The sequence below is a fragment of the Panthera onca genome, chromosome E3, assembly GCF_046562875.1.
Source record: "Panthera onca isolate mPanOnc1 chromosome E3, mPanOnc1 haplotype 2, whole genome shotgun sequence".
Taxonomy (NCBI): domain Eukaryota; kingdom Metazoa; phylum Chordata; class Mammalia; order Carnivora; family Felidae; genus Panthera; species Panthera onca.
In genome coordinates, this window is record NC_138354.1 from 6,033,878 (window position 1) to 6,050,441 (window position 16,564).

A 16,564-nucleotide genomic window follows, 5' to 3' on the forward strand; every position below is an offset into this window, starting at 1 on the left:
GGGGAGGACCAGGCCGGACCAGAGGGAGATTCACTGGGCCACCCGCCCACCGCCCGGCCGCCCTGCCTCCCGAGGGGACGGGGGGCGCTCTGGTGTCACCGTTCCTGCCAGAGGAAGGAGGACCCGGTTCTGGAGCCAGGCGCTGGCTTCCAGAGTGTACGTGCTCAGGAGGCTGTCATGTTGATGAAAATACCGCAGAGCCGTCTGCAGGGTTCTTCCTTCTCACTGCCTCTCCAGCGCCTGAAATAAATGAGAAAGAGATGTTCCTGGCAGAGTCTGTGGAGGAACTCCATGGCAGGAATGAAAATTGGCTGCAGCATCCAAGAAATCCTTGAATGGAAAGGGATTTCTAGGACAACACACCTCTAGGAACAGAGAGTGTCAGTGGTAAAGCCCGGGGGAGGGAGGGAGGGAGGGACGCCAGCCTGCAGCGGGCGTGTCTGCGCGCGTCCACGGACGTGCCCCCCGCGTGCACACCGGCGCAGGTGCACATACCTGCTGGCGGGGCAGGAGCGCGGGCAGGCGTGGGGGACGCAGCCCAAATCACGGCCCACGTAGGCTTTCTTCTACTGGCGGACCATCTGTCCGCCCCTCCTGCCACCCCCACGCCCACCGGCCAGCTGGGGTCACCTTGTCCTGCTACATTTTCACAAAACTGGCCTTGGCCCCTGTCCAGGGCCTGGGAGGGACGCCAGCCGCCTGCTGTCCCCCGGCGGGTTCCGCTGAGGCTCACGCGGCTGCAGCCCCCCCTGGCGCCAAGTTCCTGCTTTCGCTGAACCCTGCATCCGCCCTGCGTCTGGTCTCCTCAGCCAGCTCGCCCTTTTCCTCCAGGCATCACATCTTTGGAGCTTCAGGGACTGGCTGAACTGCCCGTGAACTTCCGCCTGGCTCCGTCACAGCCTCAAACGTCCTTAAACTAAAACGAGGCAAGCCCGCGGCCAGTCCTCCTCTGGGGCCGTCCTGGCCAGAGAGCCCTCACCTACCCCTGTTCGGGCCTCACCAAGGCCCCTCTTTCATCAGAAGGCCCACGAGGGGTTGGCCAAACAAAGACCGTCCCTGCTGCACCCCCAGCCCCTTGTCCCTCCAATCCCCCATCCCTGCCCCAAATGGAATCTGCCAGATCCACAAGCCCCACACACGCTAAGGCCAGGAACACACCCCCTTCCAGCCCCGCCCTGGGGGACCCTCTCAGCCCTCCTCAAGGCAGTCGATCTCTTGGTCCTTCTAGAAACACATGTTGGAGAAACCTGCTGGTGTTTGCCCCAACCTCAAGCTGTGGTGGTGAGAATCCAGGGAAGTGTGTGCCTGATCTGAAACCCTTTTCTTACAGAGAGGAAACTGAGGCCAGAGAGAGAATCAGCTCGCCTAAGTCACGCCATGAGTGAGTGTTCCCAGGGAACAGAGACCCCAAGTCTCCTGACTCGGCATGAGGTCTTTATCCCAGCCCGTGGGGCCAGCAGGCGCTCCCAGGCACTGAGCTATGAGTGGGGGTTTCCTTAAACACCCCAGAATCCTCGAAGCTCTTGGAATCCCCAGCTCTCTGAATGAGCGTCTTTTCCCGGCTGTTAGAGCTGGGATCTCTGATGCAGCCAAAATTCAGTTGCAGGCAGGGCCTTGGGAACCCCTTTCCCTGTCTCTAGGTTCGGGGGTGCCAGACTATGATGCAGACAGAATTTAGCACCATCCTGTCTCGTCTCCACTCCAGTCCCCAAGGTACTCAGCGTCCCCATCCTCCTCCCCCTTGGAGGAGGACATTTTTGCCAAAAGCATTAGAGAACTGTTATGGACTGAATGTTTGTGTCCTGCCCACTCCGCCAAATTCATATGCTGAAACTCTGATGCATCCCCAGTGGGACTGGTATTAGGAAATAGGGCCTATATAATCCAGGTTAAATGAGAGCACAGGGTAGGGCCCTGACCCAACAGGATTAGTGTCCTTATAAGATGAAACACCAGAAGGGTGCCTGGATGGCTCAGTCTGTTAAGCAGCTGACTTTGGCTCAGATCAAAGTGGGTTCGAGCCCCACATCAGGCTCTGTGCTGACAGCTCAGAGCCTGGAACCTGCTTTAGATTCTGTGTCTCCCTCTGTCTCCCTGCCCTTCTCCCACTGTCACTCTCTCACTCTCTCAAAAAATAAACATTAAAAAAAAAAAAAAAAAGACGAAACACCAGAATGTTCTCTTTCAAAACCCATGCACCGAAGAGAGGCCATGTAAGGACACAGCAGGAAGGTGGCCGACTGCAAGCCAAGCACAGAGCTCTCACTAGAACCTGAATCAGCCGGAGTCTTGATCTCAGACTCCCAGCTTCCGGAACTGTGAGAAGATAAATCTCTGTTTATGCCCAGTCTGTGTGGTATTTTGTTGTGGCAGCCCCAGCGAACTCAGACAAGAACCAAAATATTTACAGATTGAAATGAAATCAAGTGTGAGAGATGCCTCAAAGCAGTACAGAAGAGGAAGTGAGCAGAGAATAAACAGGATTGGCTGCAAGCCGATAATTGTTGAAGTTTGGTGACAGGTGCATGGCAGGAAGGGGGGGGGTCGCACTTTTTCTCTCTACGTTTATGTGTTAGAAATGCTCTCTAATAAAATATTTGGGTTTTTTAGTTTGCTTATTTTATTTTGGAGGGGGAGGGGCAGAGAGAGAGAGAGAGAGAGAGAGAGAGAGAGAATCCCAAGCAGGCTCCATGCTGGAACTCATGACACATGAGATCATGGCCTGAGCTGAAATCAAGAGTTGGACATTCAACCGACTGAGCCACCCAGGCACCCCTCCGATGAAATGTTTGTAAAAATAGTATAGTGGAGTGGGCTATGAAATCATTTCAGTGGGTCACAATCAGCATTTTTTAAATGAGAAAGAATAAAATAGATTATACTAGAATCACAGAATTACAATAATGTAATACTTTGTGAAACTTTTACAGGGTGTGTGTGTGTGTGTGTGATGTACTGGGTCTGAATGTAAAATGTACTTCTTACTGTGGGTCATGGTCAAAAGACCTGGAAAGTCATTTCTCATGGTTGATTTGACCATGGCCTCCACAGTCAGATTGCCTGGGTTCTGGTTCGGCCGCTTCCTCCTGGCTGTGTCGCCTTGAGCAAGTTACTCCACTTCTCTGTGCCTTAGTGCAGCTAATAATCACAGCCTCCATCCTAGGATCGATGTGAGTTTTAAGTGAGCTAATACGTGTCAAGTGCTTCCAGCCATTCTCCTAACACAGTGCAAGAGCTCAATACGTAGCAACTATTACTGTAGCGGCCATGATATATAAAGCGGATGGTACTATCGCGTCAGGAATTTGTTGGCCTGAAATGGGAGGACGTAGGTTTTATAAGAAGAGAAAGACAATGCGCGACCACTGTTACAGAACGAAAACTCACTGAGTAAATTTGAGGATCCAGTTGGCTTTAATCAACAATTCGTGATTCGGTCAGCATCCCATCCAGTATCAGACAGATATCTGCTCCCAGGAGCTGTACAATATGGAGGGCTTTTACGGGCAGGGGGCAGGGCAAGGAGGTTATTAGCAAAAGAAAAGAAAGGCTTATTTCAGTCAAGGTTATCTTCCCTCAGGGAAGAGATGTGGTCTTATCATACCTCACTATGCTGATGGGGAAATTCCAGACTGATCGCTTTAAAGTTCCACTTCTAGGGGCCCCTGGGTGGCTCAGTCGGTTGAGCGTCCAACTTCAGCTCAGGTCAAGGTCTCCTGGTCTGTGGGTTCGAGCCCCGCGTCAGGCTCTGTGCTGTCATAACAGCTCACAGCCTGGAGCCTGCTTCAGATTCTGTGTCTCCTGCTCTCTCTGCTCCTTCGCCACTCATGCTCTGTTTCTCTCTCTCTCTCAAAAAATAAACATTAAAAAAATAAATAAAAATTAAAAAATGAAGTTCCACTTCTGGAGAGGCTGACATTTCAGTAGTCTTAAAAAAAATTCTTTTTTAACATTTATTTATTGAGAGATGGAGCATGAGCAGGGGAGGGGCAGAGAGAGAGGGAGACACAGAATTCGAAGCAGGCTCCAAGCTCCCAGCTGTCAGCACAGAGCCCGACTCGGGGCTCGAACTCACGAACCGCGAGATCATGACCTGAGCCGAAGTCAGATGCTTAACCGACTGAGCCACCCAGGCGCCCCTGACATTGCAGCAGTCTCAAGTTTACTATCCTGGGGCAAGTGAGTCTGCTTTGGGCCTTTTCTTTTCTTCCTTCCTTCCTTCCTTCCTTCCTCCTTCTCTTTCTCCCTTTCTTTCTTCCCTTCTTTTTTTAAACACGACAGAGGGAATAATGGTGGAATTTTAGGCAGCGTGGCCCTTCGGTCATTTACGAATATTAACTATTTCACTCAGTAAGTATTATGGAATGCCCACTATGTGCTAGTCCCAAGACACTGGCCACAGAGAGTTGAACAAGACAGATATGGCCCATGCCTTCATGGAGCCCACCCTACCTAGGAAGAAAAAGCAAACAATTCATTGTGATAAAAATGTCATTATTAGGAGTCGCCTGGGTGGCTCAGTCAGGTAAGTGTCTGACTTCGGCTCACGTCATGATCTCACGGTTCGAGGGTTCGAGCCCCGCACTGGGCTCTGTGCTAACAGCTCAGAACCTGCTTCTGATCCTCTGTCTCCCTCTCTCTCTGTCCTTCCTCTGCTCTCTCTCTCTCTCTCTCTCAAAATAAATAAACATTTTTTTTTAATTCCATTACTGGGATGGGAAACAAAATAGGGTGATGGGGAACCGCAGAGAGGGGGAGGCGGTAACCTGACAACAGATTGTTGTTAAGACTCAGCCAAGGGGTGCCAGTCTGGCTCAGTCAGTAGAGCATGTGACTCTTGATCTTGGGGTTGTGGGTTCGAGCCCCACGTTGGGTGTAGAGATGACTTAAAAAGACTCAGCTAAGAGGAAGACTGGGAGCCAATGCTGGGAGGCGAGAGGTCTGGGAATGAAAGCAGCTTCCCAGTAGGGTAGCTGGCCCACCAGCCAAGTGTGGCCTTTACGTTGAAATCCATGAAAATGAAACAGAATTAAAAACTCAGTGCCTCAGTGCTCAAAAGCCACACTGTGCCAGACAGCGCCTAGGGCAAGTGTCCAGAACATTCTCATCATCTCGGAAAGTCTGTCAGCCGGCGCTGGTGGAGACCCCAAGCTGTGCTGTCCATCGTGGCAGCCACTGGCCATAGGTGGCAGCTGAGCACTTGAAACGTGGCCTGTGCCACTGAGAAATGGAATCTCAATTATTTTATTTTAATTAATTAAAATTGAAATTGAAAAAAGGATCTCTAATTCAGTCATTGGAAGACTTTTTTTTTTTAAGTTTTTATTTATTTATTTATTTATTTATTTATTTATTTATTTATTTATTTTGAGGGAGAAAGAGAGAGCCCATGGGCAGGGGGGAGGGGCAGTGAGAAAGAAAGAGAGACTCCCAAGCAGGTTCCGCACTCACAAACCGTGAGATCATGACCTGAGCCGAAATCAAGAGTCGGATGCTTAACTGACTGAGCCGCCCAGGTCCCCCTGGAAGGCTATTAATTCTATTTGGAACAACTCGGGTGTATGAATCCAGTTTCCAACTGCACATTTTATGAAATCTAAATACAGAGCAAGTTGAAATATGCTCTCAGAGGAAAACAAGCCCACCGGATGGTGAAGACACAGTACAAAACAACAAAGGTAAACCATGTCATTAATAAACTTTATATTTGATCATATATTGGGATGATAATATTCTGAGTATATTGCACTAAAAAAAGATATTATTAAAATAATCTAGCCTGTTTCTTTTCATTTTTAAATGTGGCCATTAGGAGACTGTCAATGACTTACGTGGCTCAAATTTATTTCTTTTTTTAAAAAAAATTTTTTAAGTTTATTTTTATTTTGAGAGAGAGAGAGAGAGAGCACGAGCAGGGTTGGGGTAGAGAGAGAGGGAGAGAGAGAATCCTGAGCAGCATGGAGCCTGACATGGGGCTCCATCTCATGAACCATGAGATCATGCCCTGAGCCAAAATTGAGAATCGGATGCTTAACCAACTGAGCCACCCAGGTGCCCCAGGTCAAACTTATTTCAATGAGACAATGTGGGACTAGGGTTTAGAGAGATGGGCAGTGAACCAAGAGGTCTGTAGTAGATATGGAGGTCTTGTTGGCTCAACATGGATTTTGAACTTCTTCCTGGGTAATGGGGAGCCACGGCAGGTGCTTGAGCAGAGCAGTGATGCCTCTGGAGGATCTTCCTGGCAGCTTTGGGGAGAATGGGGTGGAATGGGATACCAGTTGGAAAGCCATTGTCATCAAGCTCAGACAGGAGAGTGGCTTGGATTTGAACGGTGGCTATAAGGACACAGGGGTACTGCCTGTTTCCCTTTCAAGGGGATTTTGCAGACATTTCATCCCAAAATTCTGCTTTTATCTTATCAGCCACCCCCAACTGTGGGGGGACTGGAAAATGTAGTCATTTAATTGGGCTCATGGCGATCCAGAAAAAAAATGGGACCCCGTCCTAAGGAAAACAGAACAGAGGCTGGGTGGGCATGTAGCCCCCTCCACTGAGAGAAAGTCGGGGAAAGAGAGACAGAAGGCCCAGCCAGCAGGGTGGGAGGGAACCAAAGGGAACACGGGGTCTGTGCGATTCTGGGAGGGTGGGCTTGGCAGAGGATGTCACCCACCTTCATTTTGACCTCAAACTTTTTTTTTTTTAAGTTTATTTATTTATTTTGAGAGAGAGAGAGAGCACACAGGAGGGGCAGACAGAGAGGGCGAGAGAGACAAATCCCAAGCAGGGCCCGCACCATGAGTGTAGAGCCCGATGCGGGGCTTGAACTCAGGAACCATGAGATCACAACTGAGCTGAAAGCAAGAGTCGGCCACTTAACTCACTGAGTCGCCCAGGCGCCCCTTGACCTCAGACTTTCTAATGAGTAAATTTCATCTTTCCCGCTTATGTTTGAATTCTGGCAAAAGCTCCTGTGGGCAGAGTACCCGCTTCACACGGTAAGAACTGCCCTGAGCCAGCAAGACCCCACGTGACTGACCCCAAGACAGCGATCCCCCTGGCCTTTGCTGCCCCACCTGCACAAACCCCCAACCTCTGTCCTGCATTTTCCTGATAGAAACTGGGAAGTGTTTTCCGTGCTTGGGCACAGTCTTTGAGACACCAGTGTGCTCTTGTCCCGGTGTCGGCCTTTCTTGAAATAAACCCCTTTCTTGTTTCACCTGGTCTGTTTGGGACCCCCAGAGTCCAGTGCTCCTGCACCCCTGAGCCCCAGCTACAGGCTGCTCCCAGGACCCAACGCACCTGAGCGCCAGGCAAGACGAGGCCCCTGGCTCACGGGAGGCGCTCGACAAATATTTGTCCAATAATGACCGTTTAGCCACGTGAGCATTACTGATAACCTTGGGAAGAGCAGTGTAGTGGAGATGTGGGTGGGCAGGGGAGGGAGAGGGAGGTGAGGCTTGAGTGGGTGTGATTCTTTCCAGAAGTTTGGGTGGGGAGGGCAGAGGCGGAGAAGGAGGCAGGTGGAGGGAGGGACCGCGTCCTGCTCAGCTCTGAATCCCAGGACCTGGCATTATTATTGTTTTTTTATCCCCATGCAGATGAAAAAGCTAAGGCTCCAAGAGGAGGACCGACTTCCCGGGTCTCCAGAGGGGACTGAGATCCAGGCCTGTGCCCTGGGCCCCGCCCCACCCCTGCCCTCTCCCACTCCTTCCCAGCATCCTGTTTTTTCTTTAATGAGCTGGCTCTTTGATAATCGCAGTGGGCCTTTTATGAACTAAACAAACCGAGGCTGCAGGGCATTTTTTTTTTTTTTAACAAAAGAGCTCATTGAATAAGCAATGGGCTTTTCTGCAACTATTTTTAAAGATGGAGCTGCAGGCTGGGCTATGAGGAAAATCACAGAGAGCAATCTTCTGAAGGTCACCCAGCACCCAGGGAAAACTCCAGAGCTGGGGTGCACCTCACAGACACCCCAGGGAAAAATCCAGAGCTGGGGTGCACCTCACAGACCCCTGTGCGGGGCCCTGTGAGAAGGCGGAGGTCCTGGGTAAGAATCCAGGCACCCGGCTCCGTCCCGCCTCGGGGGCATCCAGGGCAGCGCTGGCCCAGCGTGGCCCTCCAGCCTCTGCAGTGGCCCCAGCCTGCTCCCTGGGACCAGAGGATTCTGCTCTCCGAAAGGTGCTAGCTGTGTAACTCCCATCACCCCCTGCGCTGCCTCTGCCTCTGGTGCCCGCAGGCAACTATTTTACCAATCCGCTCCCTCCCCTGTGCCCTGGGCCAGAGACATGGCTGCCTGTATTTAGGGCATATTCACCGCAGACACTGCTCCGTGCTGGGAACCAAGACCTCTGACTCGACCCCTGCGCTCAAGGAGCTTGAAGGTGGGACCAACGTTTCTGGGGACGAAGAGCTTTCACGTACATACATCCCCACACCTAGTTCCCATCCACTTCCAAGGCACCGTTTCCAGGGAAACTGAGTCTCAGAGAAGTCAGTGGCCACATGTGGCTCAGCTGGGACTCTTCCTGTGTCCATGGTTCCAGCCTTCCTTGTACATGGCAGGGGGCCGCCTGTCCCCGTATGATCTCGGGCTCAGGGGACGTGGAAGGTCCTGGAACTTCCTGTGAGGGCCTGATTGGTAAGTGCTGACAACCAGATGTTTAGCCAGCCCCGGGAGGGACAGGCTCACTCTGGCTCGTGTGCCAGTAACTCTGACTCTCTGGGCCTCAGTTTCCTCCGCTTTAGATTGGGGTTGGTAACAGTACCAGTGCTATTGGTGGCCGCTAATGTTTCCTGGTCCTCACTATGGGCCACGTGGCACAGAGTCCCCTAGGCAGGCCCCGTTCTTTCCCCCAGTTGAGACAAGGAAAGTGAGACTCGGAAGAACAAAACGACCCGTCCAAGTCCACACAGCTTGCAAGGATTTGAGCCTAGGCAGTCCTGCCCCCGGCTTACTCTGCTGGCTGGAGAGAGGTTGCCTTCCCTCCCCAGTCTTCGACCCTGGGCGCCCCCTGGTGGTCAGAGCTGCTCCTGCAGCTCAGCCTCTGTTAACTCCCAGGACAGGTGGACCCCTTTGAAGGCCTGAGGAGCAGCAGCTGGGAGCCCACCAGGGCCCCACAGAAGCCAACCAGCCAGGAGGTCAAATCCCAGCTGGCCCACCCCTCCCCCAGCTCTTCTGCCCTTTCTGAAACAAAAGCGGGCCTCAGTGTCCCTTTGCCTCCGGGTCTTTGTATCAGAGGACCACCCATCACGGCTTTCTGGCTTTTGTGGCGAATGCTGAACTCGAGGGTTTGCTCCAGGCCAGACCATAGGGGAGATGGGGGTGCAGAGCCCAGAGGGAGGCATCCGTTCGTTAGTAAGAATGACTGAGTAGGCTACAGCTGAGCTGTGCTGCGTTCCTAGGAATGCTGGTGTTGGCTTGTTTGGACACGAATGCCCTTCCCCCAACACACGGTGAGCCCCCGCGCGTGCAGCCTAAGGCAGGTGGGCATCAGCTGCTCCACCCTCCTAAAGCTTGATGATCTGAGTCATCGGCAACCATCTTCCCGTTGTTCCCTCCAGAGTGTCAAATAAAAACAAATCCAGGCTTCGTAAGAGAGACTTTATGCGAGAGGGAGAATGCTCTGGCCATCGGGTCTGTCTGGGGGGAGGCAGAGAGCCTCTCTGCTGCAGAAGGGAGCAAGCAAAGCAAAAAGGAGCCGGCGTGGGAAAGCGGGATGGAAGGTCAGCGAAGGCCTAGCTCTATTCCAGGGATTGCTGGAGGGGCTGACTGGTGATCCAGGCTGAGGACTGAAGTTCAGCGGACCCGAGGAAGGAGAGACGTGTAACCAAAGTTTGGTTAACGAGCCCTTGGCTCTGACTGACCAATGGAGAAACACAGTTCAGGTAATCATTTATGAGTCCACAAAAGGGGATTTGGAGGGTCTGTGTCTGTCCTTGTCATAGGTAAACAAGGACGGGGGGGGGTGGACATCCATGAGTCTTCTCTACGTCACGTGGAGGAGGTTCATTCTTTGCAACAAGTCATTTTCCCGAACACAAAGGGTGGGGGGTTCCTTTAAGAGCTGCTGTTTTGCAGGAGCACAGGGCTTAGGTAAAAATCCACATTGTCGGGAGTCAGAACAGTGTTCTCATTAACAGATTGAATCTGAAGATAGCAAAAATGTTCATTGTGTCCACAACGAAATACAGGAGTAAAGAGATCAGGGGCAATAATCTTGGTCCTAATTGTTAAAATCGGGCAGAAGTGAGCATGTTGCCCTGGGAATAGCTAATAGCTAGTGGTGTTGCTCGTAACAAGGCACTGGCTGGACTGTTTGCCGCGGTCTGTGCCCCATTGAGCTCAGAAGCCTAGAGCGTCTCCCTGGGAGACCTGGGCCCGGGAGGAAACCTTGTGGTTTTCTGCCAGAAGAGCCACACACACATGGTCACCAGAACTCTCGTCGCTATGGTCTGGGCTGGAATCAGGAAAGTCAGCCTCTTCTGTACCAGGCCCTGTGCTGGGCTCTGCACAGATTTTGGGCATGTTCTCCAGGCAGGCATGGGGACAGCAGGAGCGACAGTCCCTGACATTGGTGGCCGTTTCTGTGGCTCTTGGCTGGTCATCCGGGGATGGAAAGCCCAGGAGACCGGGCCTTGCTGGTTCATGGCTGCGTTCCCAGCACTTGGCAAGGTGTGAGCATGCCGAATGAATGAAGGGTGAGCCCTGACAGCAGTGGGGGTGTGGTTAGACCACACGCATCATGGTGAAAGGGGAAATGTTACCGTGAACGAGGCGGGAAAGCCAAGTAGGAGTAGCCTGAATGCCAAGCTAAGAGTTTGGACTTGGTGCTAAAGGTGATGGGGGTGCCTTTGAGGTTTTCCAGCTGAAGAGTGAGCTGATCTAAGCTCCACTTGGGGCCAGAGGTTGTGGTTTCTGTTGGCACCTGTCATGCCCCTCCAGTCTCCTCTGGGACCAGGCTGGGGGTGGCCCAGCGCCCAGTGGAACACTCTTGGGGAACGGGTGGGGGAGGGGCGGGGGCGGGACGGAAACTCCTGCTTGAGTGGGAGCCACTCTGCCAGGGAGGCCCTGCCTTCCCTACCTTGCTCTGCGGCTGGCTTCCTCTCAGAAGAGCTTAGAGCACCCCCTGCTGCCTGTTCCGGGATGCACGCTGGGGCTTTGCGGGGGGCGGGGAACAAAATGAAAAGGAAAGCTAGGTCCACATCTCCGCTGGCAGGACCTCTGCTCTGACCACGGTCTCCGAAATACTAACTCAACACATGACTCTCATGACTTTACAATGTGGCCAGCATGCTTTGCATCACCAGCTCTTGAAGCAAATGTGATTCTTCACGCTCCTGCTTCCCGGGTCTGGGGGTCTCAGCTCCCACTCTGGGGGCCCCAGGAGCCTCCCCCCTCCCCCAAACACACACACATGTCACCAGGTTCTGGAGAACTCCAGGTTTGGCCTGTGTCAAGGGCTGAATAGTGTCCCCACCCAAGATCATGTCCGCTTGGAGCCTCAGAAAGTGAAGCTTGTTTGGAAATAAGGTCTTTGCAGGTGTAATTAGTTAAGGAGCTCAAGATGAGATCATCCTGGATTTCCAGTGGGGCCCGAATCTGATGGCTGGTGTCTGTGAGAGGAAGGAGCTCGGGGACGTGGGGGAAGAAGGTCACGTGGAGGAGGCCCGAGACTGCAGCGACGGGTGTCAGAGACAAGGAGCCCAGGGTGGCCGGCAGCCACCAGAAGCCACTGTGTGAGGGTCGCCACCAGCATTTTATCCCACTCCCGAGGCCCAGAGCACTCGGTGTGCCATTCACTTGCATGCTTGGACCCACACCCATGCATGCACACCCATGTGCACAGGCACATACACATGCATGCATGTGTGCAGTGTACAGAAAAGAAGAGACGCAAGCTGGTCACAGAGACAGAAGAAGTAGATGTGGAGGGAGCCTGCTGTCACAGTGGTCCTAGCTGGGAGCAGCAGCTGGCCAGCACTGAGGGAGGGGTGTTTAGCACAATGATTAGCACACCCTGGATCCCTAAAGTCCTCCCTGTCTCTCCAGGGTCTGTGTGCAGGGATCCAGCCTGTGGCCTCTGCTCCCACTCCTTCCGCGACCCCAGCTCTGTTTCCTCCTGCGGGGACGAGGCAGCCCCTCATCACAGGGGGCGAAGGTCCCGCGAGCAGATGAGAGATGCTGCCAGGGAGGCAGAGATGGCTTTCCCGCCTCTGGGCCACGGGGGGTCAGAAAGATACCCACTGATGAGGAGTTCACTTAGGAACCATCCCTCACCAGCGAGGGGCGTGTGCGTCTGCGACACGGATCTGGTCAGAAGCCGGAAAAGACGGCGGAGACCCCAGGAGGGTCGCGCAGCGCCCCTCTGTCTCGACGCACACCTGTTCCTCCAGAATCCTTCATCTTCGGTCTCCACAACAGCCTCTTGCCATGAGGCAGCGAGCCGGGAAAGAAGCGTGCGCGCCTGGATCTGCTGCGCCCTCGGTATAGGGTCTGTCGATGCTGCCGGGATGTTCTCTGAATGAACGCCTGGAAGATGCACCCATTCACTGTCGTTTTTTTTTAATTGAAAAAGAGTTGATGAGGTTCACGTAACATACAATTGACCGTCTTAAAGCAAACAGTTCAGTAGTGCATTCTGGACACTACCCCTGTCTCTAGTCTCCAAGTGTTTTCATCGGTTCAGAAGAACACCCGCTACCGGCTAAGTTATCACTTCCTGTTCCTCCCTCCCAACCGCCGGCCAACCACTGATCTGCTTTCTGTCTATGGATTTGTCTATTCTGGACATTCCATACGCATGGAGTCACATAGGTGGCCTTCTTTCACTGAGTATTGTGTTTTCAAGGTCAGTCCACATCATGGCAGGTATCAGTACATCATTCCTTTCAAAGGCAGAATAATATTCTATTGTGTGTATACACCACAACCCAACTTGTTTGTTTATCGAGAGAGAGAGAGAGAGAGAGAGAGAGAGAGAGAGAGAGAATCCCAAGCAGGCTTCACACCCAGAGCCCAACACAGGGCTCCATCCCATGACTCTCGGATTGTGACCTGAGCCAAAATCAATGAAGAGTTGGATGCTCAATCGGCTGAGCCACCCAGGCGCCCCCACAATTTTTTAATTCTTCTGTTGATGGACACTTGGGCTGTTTCCACCTTGTGGCTATTGCAAATAGTGCTGCTATGAACATTCGTCATGAGTGCGTATCTGAGCATCTGTTTCCTGTTCTTTTAGGTGCATACACCTAGGAGTGGAATCGCCACACACTAAGCATGTAACTTTTTGAGGAACCGCCCACCGTTTTCCATTTTCCATTCTCACCAGCACATCCTCGCCAATACTTACTATTTTCTGTTCCTGTTGTGTTCTGTTGTGTTGTTATTTTATAGCCATCCTAGTAGGCATGAAGTGGTATCTCATTGTGGTTTGATTTGCATTTCCCTGATGACTAATGATGTTGAGCATCTTTCCATGTGCGTAACGGCCATTTGTATATCTTCGTTGGAGAAATGTCTATTTCAAGTCCTTTGCTCATTTTTTAAATTGGGTTGTTTGTCTTCCCGTTGTTGGATTGAAAGAGTTCACTCTTCACACAAATTGTGCAGAACAAAAAAACGAAGGCTAGGATTGTCACTTGCCCGAGGTCTTGGGAACCTGGCGACCCCTCAGATCTCCACTTCTGCAGCCCCCTCCCTGCCTCAGCTGCAGTTAGGTTATTTCTGTGGCTGGAGCTGTTGGCTCGCGCTGACCTGTGGACACCTCAGAAAGGCTATTAGGGAAGGAAAAGATGATGCAGAACAAAGGGGGTCCCCTCTTCCTGAGTCCCAGGAATGCCTCTGTCTTGGAAGGGGCTGAATGCTCTGGAAGCTGATTCCCGGGTAGGCTGCTCCAATTATGTGAGTGTGAGTATGCACATGTGTGTGGCGTGTGCCTGTGTGTTCGTGCATATTCACAGCTGTGCACGCGTCTGCAGTTGACAGAGCTGCCAGGACCCACACCATCTGTGTCCTTTGTGTCCTCTGCTGTGGCACCTGCCAGCCACCACTGGAAGGAGGAAACTGCGCGAAGCATGGCTGGGTGGGGCTGCCACCTGCTGGCCACACTGGGCACTGCAGGTGGACCTCAGGCTAGTGTGGGTGGCCCCGCCTCGTCTCCTGGGTCAGATGCTCAGGGCAACAGCCAGAAGAAAATGAAGTCCCCCCCTGTTGCCCCCGTGCCCTTAGGGCCTCTCTAGGGGACCTGATAGCCTTCTTAGTACCATGAGCCTCTCTCCAGTTCAATCAAACCCTCAGAATAAAGTTTTTAAAAACTTGATATAAAATAATAGGAATTCCAAGGAAACTATACTGAAATACAGTTATCAAAATAGTGATTGTAATATATGTCCTTAGTGAAATAAGACCCAGCAGCAGGTCTAACAGCAAATGTAATTTTGAAGACGTGGCCAGGACGTTTGGGGAGACCCGAAACAATTGAAATGTTTTGTGAAAACACTTGTGATTTCTATGGAAGGCAAAGCCATGGGAACTGCTGACGGCACTGCCTAGATTTGTGGTGGATGGAAACGCCACGATTTGATTAAAGGTTTGTGATGTTGGAGATGCAGTTTCTCCCACCCGAGCTTGCAAATTCGCTCCATGGATCCCTTGGGGGTCGGGCACCCCAGGGTAAAAGCCCCTGGCCCAAACCCTGCCTGGTGGCCCCAGCTCCTCCTCAGCCCCCTGGCCAGATGCCAAGCAGGTCCCCTCCAAACTCACCCCTTCAGCCCCTGCCACACCATCCACAGCCTGGCTGCCTCCCTGCTCCCACCCTCTGATCCCCTTGTTCAACACAGAACGAGGCATCATGCTCAGAAGCCAGCCCAGTGGCTTCCTGCTCTGATGGCCGACAAAGAACAGAACCAATTTCTGAAATGCTGTCACATGAGGCAGCTCTAGGTCCTCTAGGCAGAGAAGAACCCCCCCCCCCCCGTCCCCCGCAACTGATAACGGTCCCTCTTTCCAGGATACAGGCAGGGAGACCTCTGAATCCTGTCACCTGGACATCACCCCAAGACCCAAACAGAGGCTTCCAGACCATTTGTCCTTCTGGACCATCTGGGGAGAGATACTGAGTCCTATCCTTAGAATCTTCTCTTTCTTACATTCCAGACATTGTGAAGCCACAAAAGGGGGAAGGGCATTTTCCCTCCCTTCCCGGTGATACTTAATGAACCCCTGCTGCGTGTTGGGCACTGTCCTAGGTGCTGGAACTACAGACAGTAAATGCAGTAGTCCAAGGCCCTTCCTTCCTGGAGTTTTTGTTCTGTGGAGGGAGGCAGGCTAAACAAATAAATTAGTAAAACGAACAGTATGCTCTAGGGTGATCTGTGCTCTTGGGAGTGGGGAATACGAGGTACAGGAGGCAGGGAGTGCGGGGGTCAGCCTCACTGAGCAGATGGTACTGAGCAGGAGGGAGCCCTGTGCCTGTGTAGGGAAGAGCATCTGGCAGGGGGACAGGCAAAGCAAAGCCCCGAGGAAGGCAGAACAGCAGGGGGGTGAGGGCAGGGAGGCCAAAGGGCCAGGTCCTGCTACCCTACGGGCCGCCGGTAGGACTCTGAGCTGGGAGACACCGAGGGGTTTGGGTGGATGAGGACAGTTGGTGCAGTTGCGCGCGCAGGCTTGGGGCAGAGTGAGGAGTGGGGCCCTGCAGCGGGGAGGCCTCCGCCAGGGCGGGGGAAGCGGTCGGGCGCCAGACCGGACCCGTTGGCTGGGCGGGTGGGCACGCAGCGGGAGACGGAGCTGCCAAGCGGACACGGGGAAGGGCATCGGTTTCCTGTGGCTGCAGAAACACATCCCACAAACCGGGTGGCTTAAAACAACAGAAATCTATTTTCCCTCCAAAATCCCCTCCCCCCACGTCTCATTGCGCAACCGCAACCGTATTTGGAGATGAGGCCTTTAAAGAGGGAAGTGGGCAGAGACTGCATAACAATCCAGGGGCACCTTGAAGACCCGCCTTGCTCAGGGTGAGGAGACAGCCTGCAAAGTATACAGCTCTGCCTCTCGGCCCAGCGTGTACCCGACAGCCTGCGTACCCCCAAAGTTTGCAGGCCGAATGTTTTCCTCCCGAGTCGGACTGCAGCTGTGTGCATCTTCAGTTGGCAAAGTTACCCCTCCCTCTACCGCTCCATTTTTCTCCTGCATTTCTGTCCCAGTGGTTCTTTCTAGCTCTTTCATGTGGGTGACCATTTGTTTTTGTTTTGTTTTTATTCTTTTTTTATGTTTTATTTATTTTTGAGAGAGAGAGAGGCAGCACGAGCAGGGGAGGGGCAGAGAGAGAGGGAGACACAGAATCTGAAGCAGGTTCTGTGCTGTCAGCACAGGGCCCGACGCGGGGCTCGAACCCGCAGACTGCGAGATCATGACCTGAGCCGAAGTTGCACGCTTAACCGACTGAGTGACCCAGGTGCCCGTTTTTTTTTTTTTTTTTTTTTTTTTAACTGTCTTAACTTCTGTAAGACTAACACTGGAGCACCCCAGTTTTTACAGATACAGATCTCCTTCTGTAGCACAAAC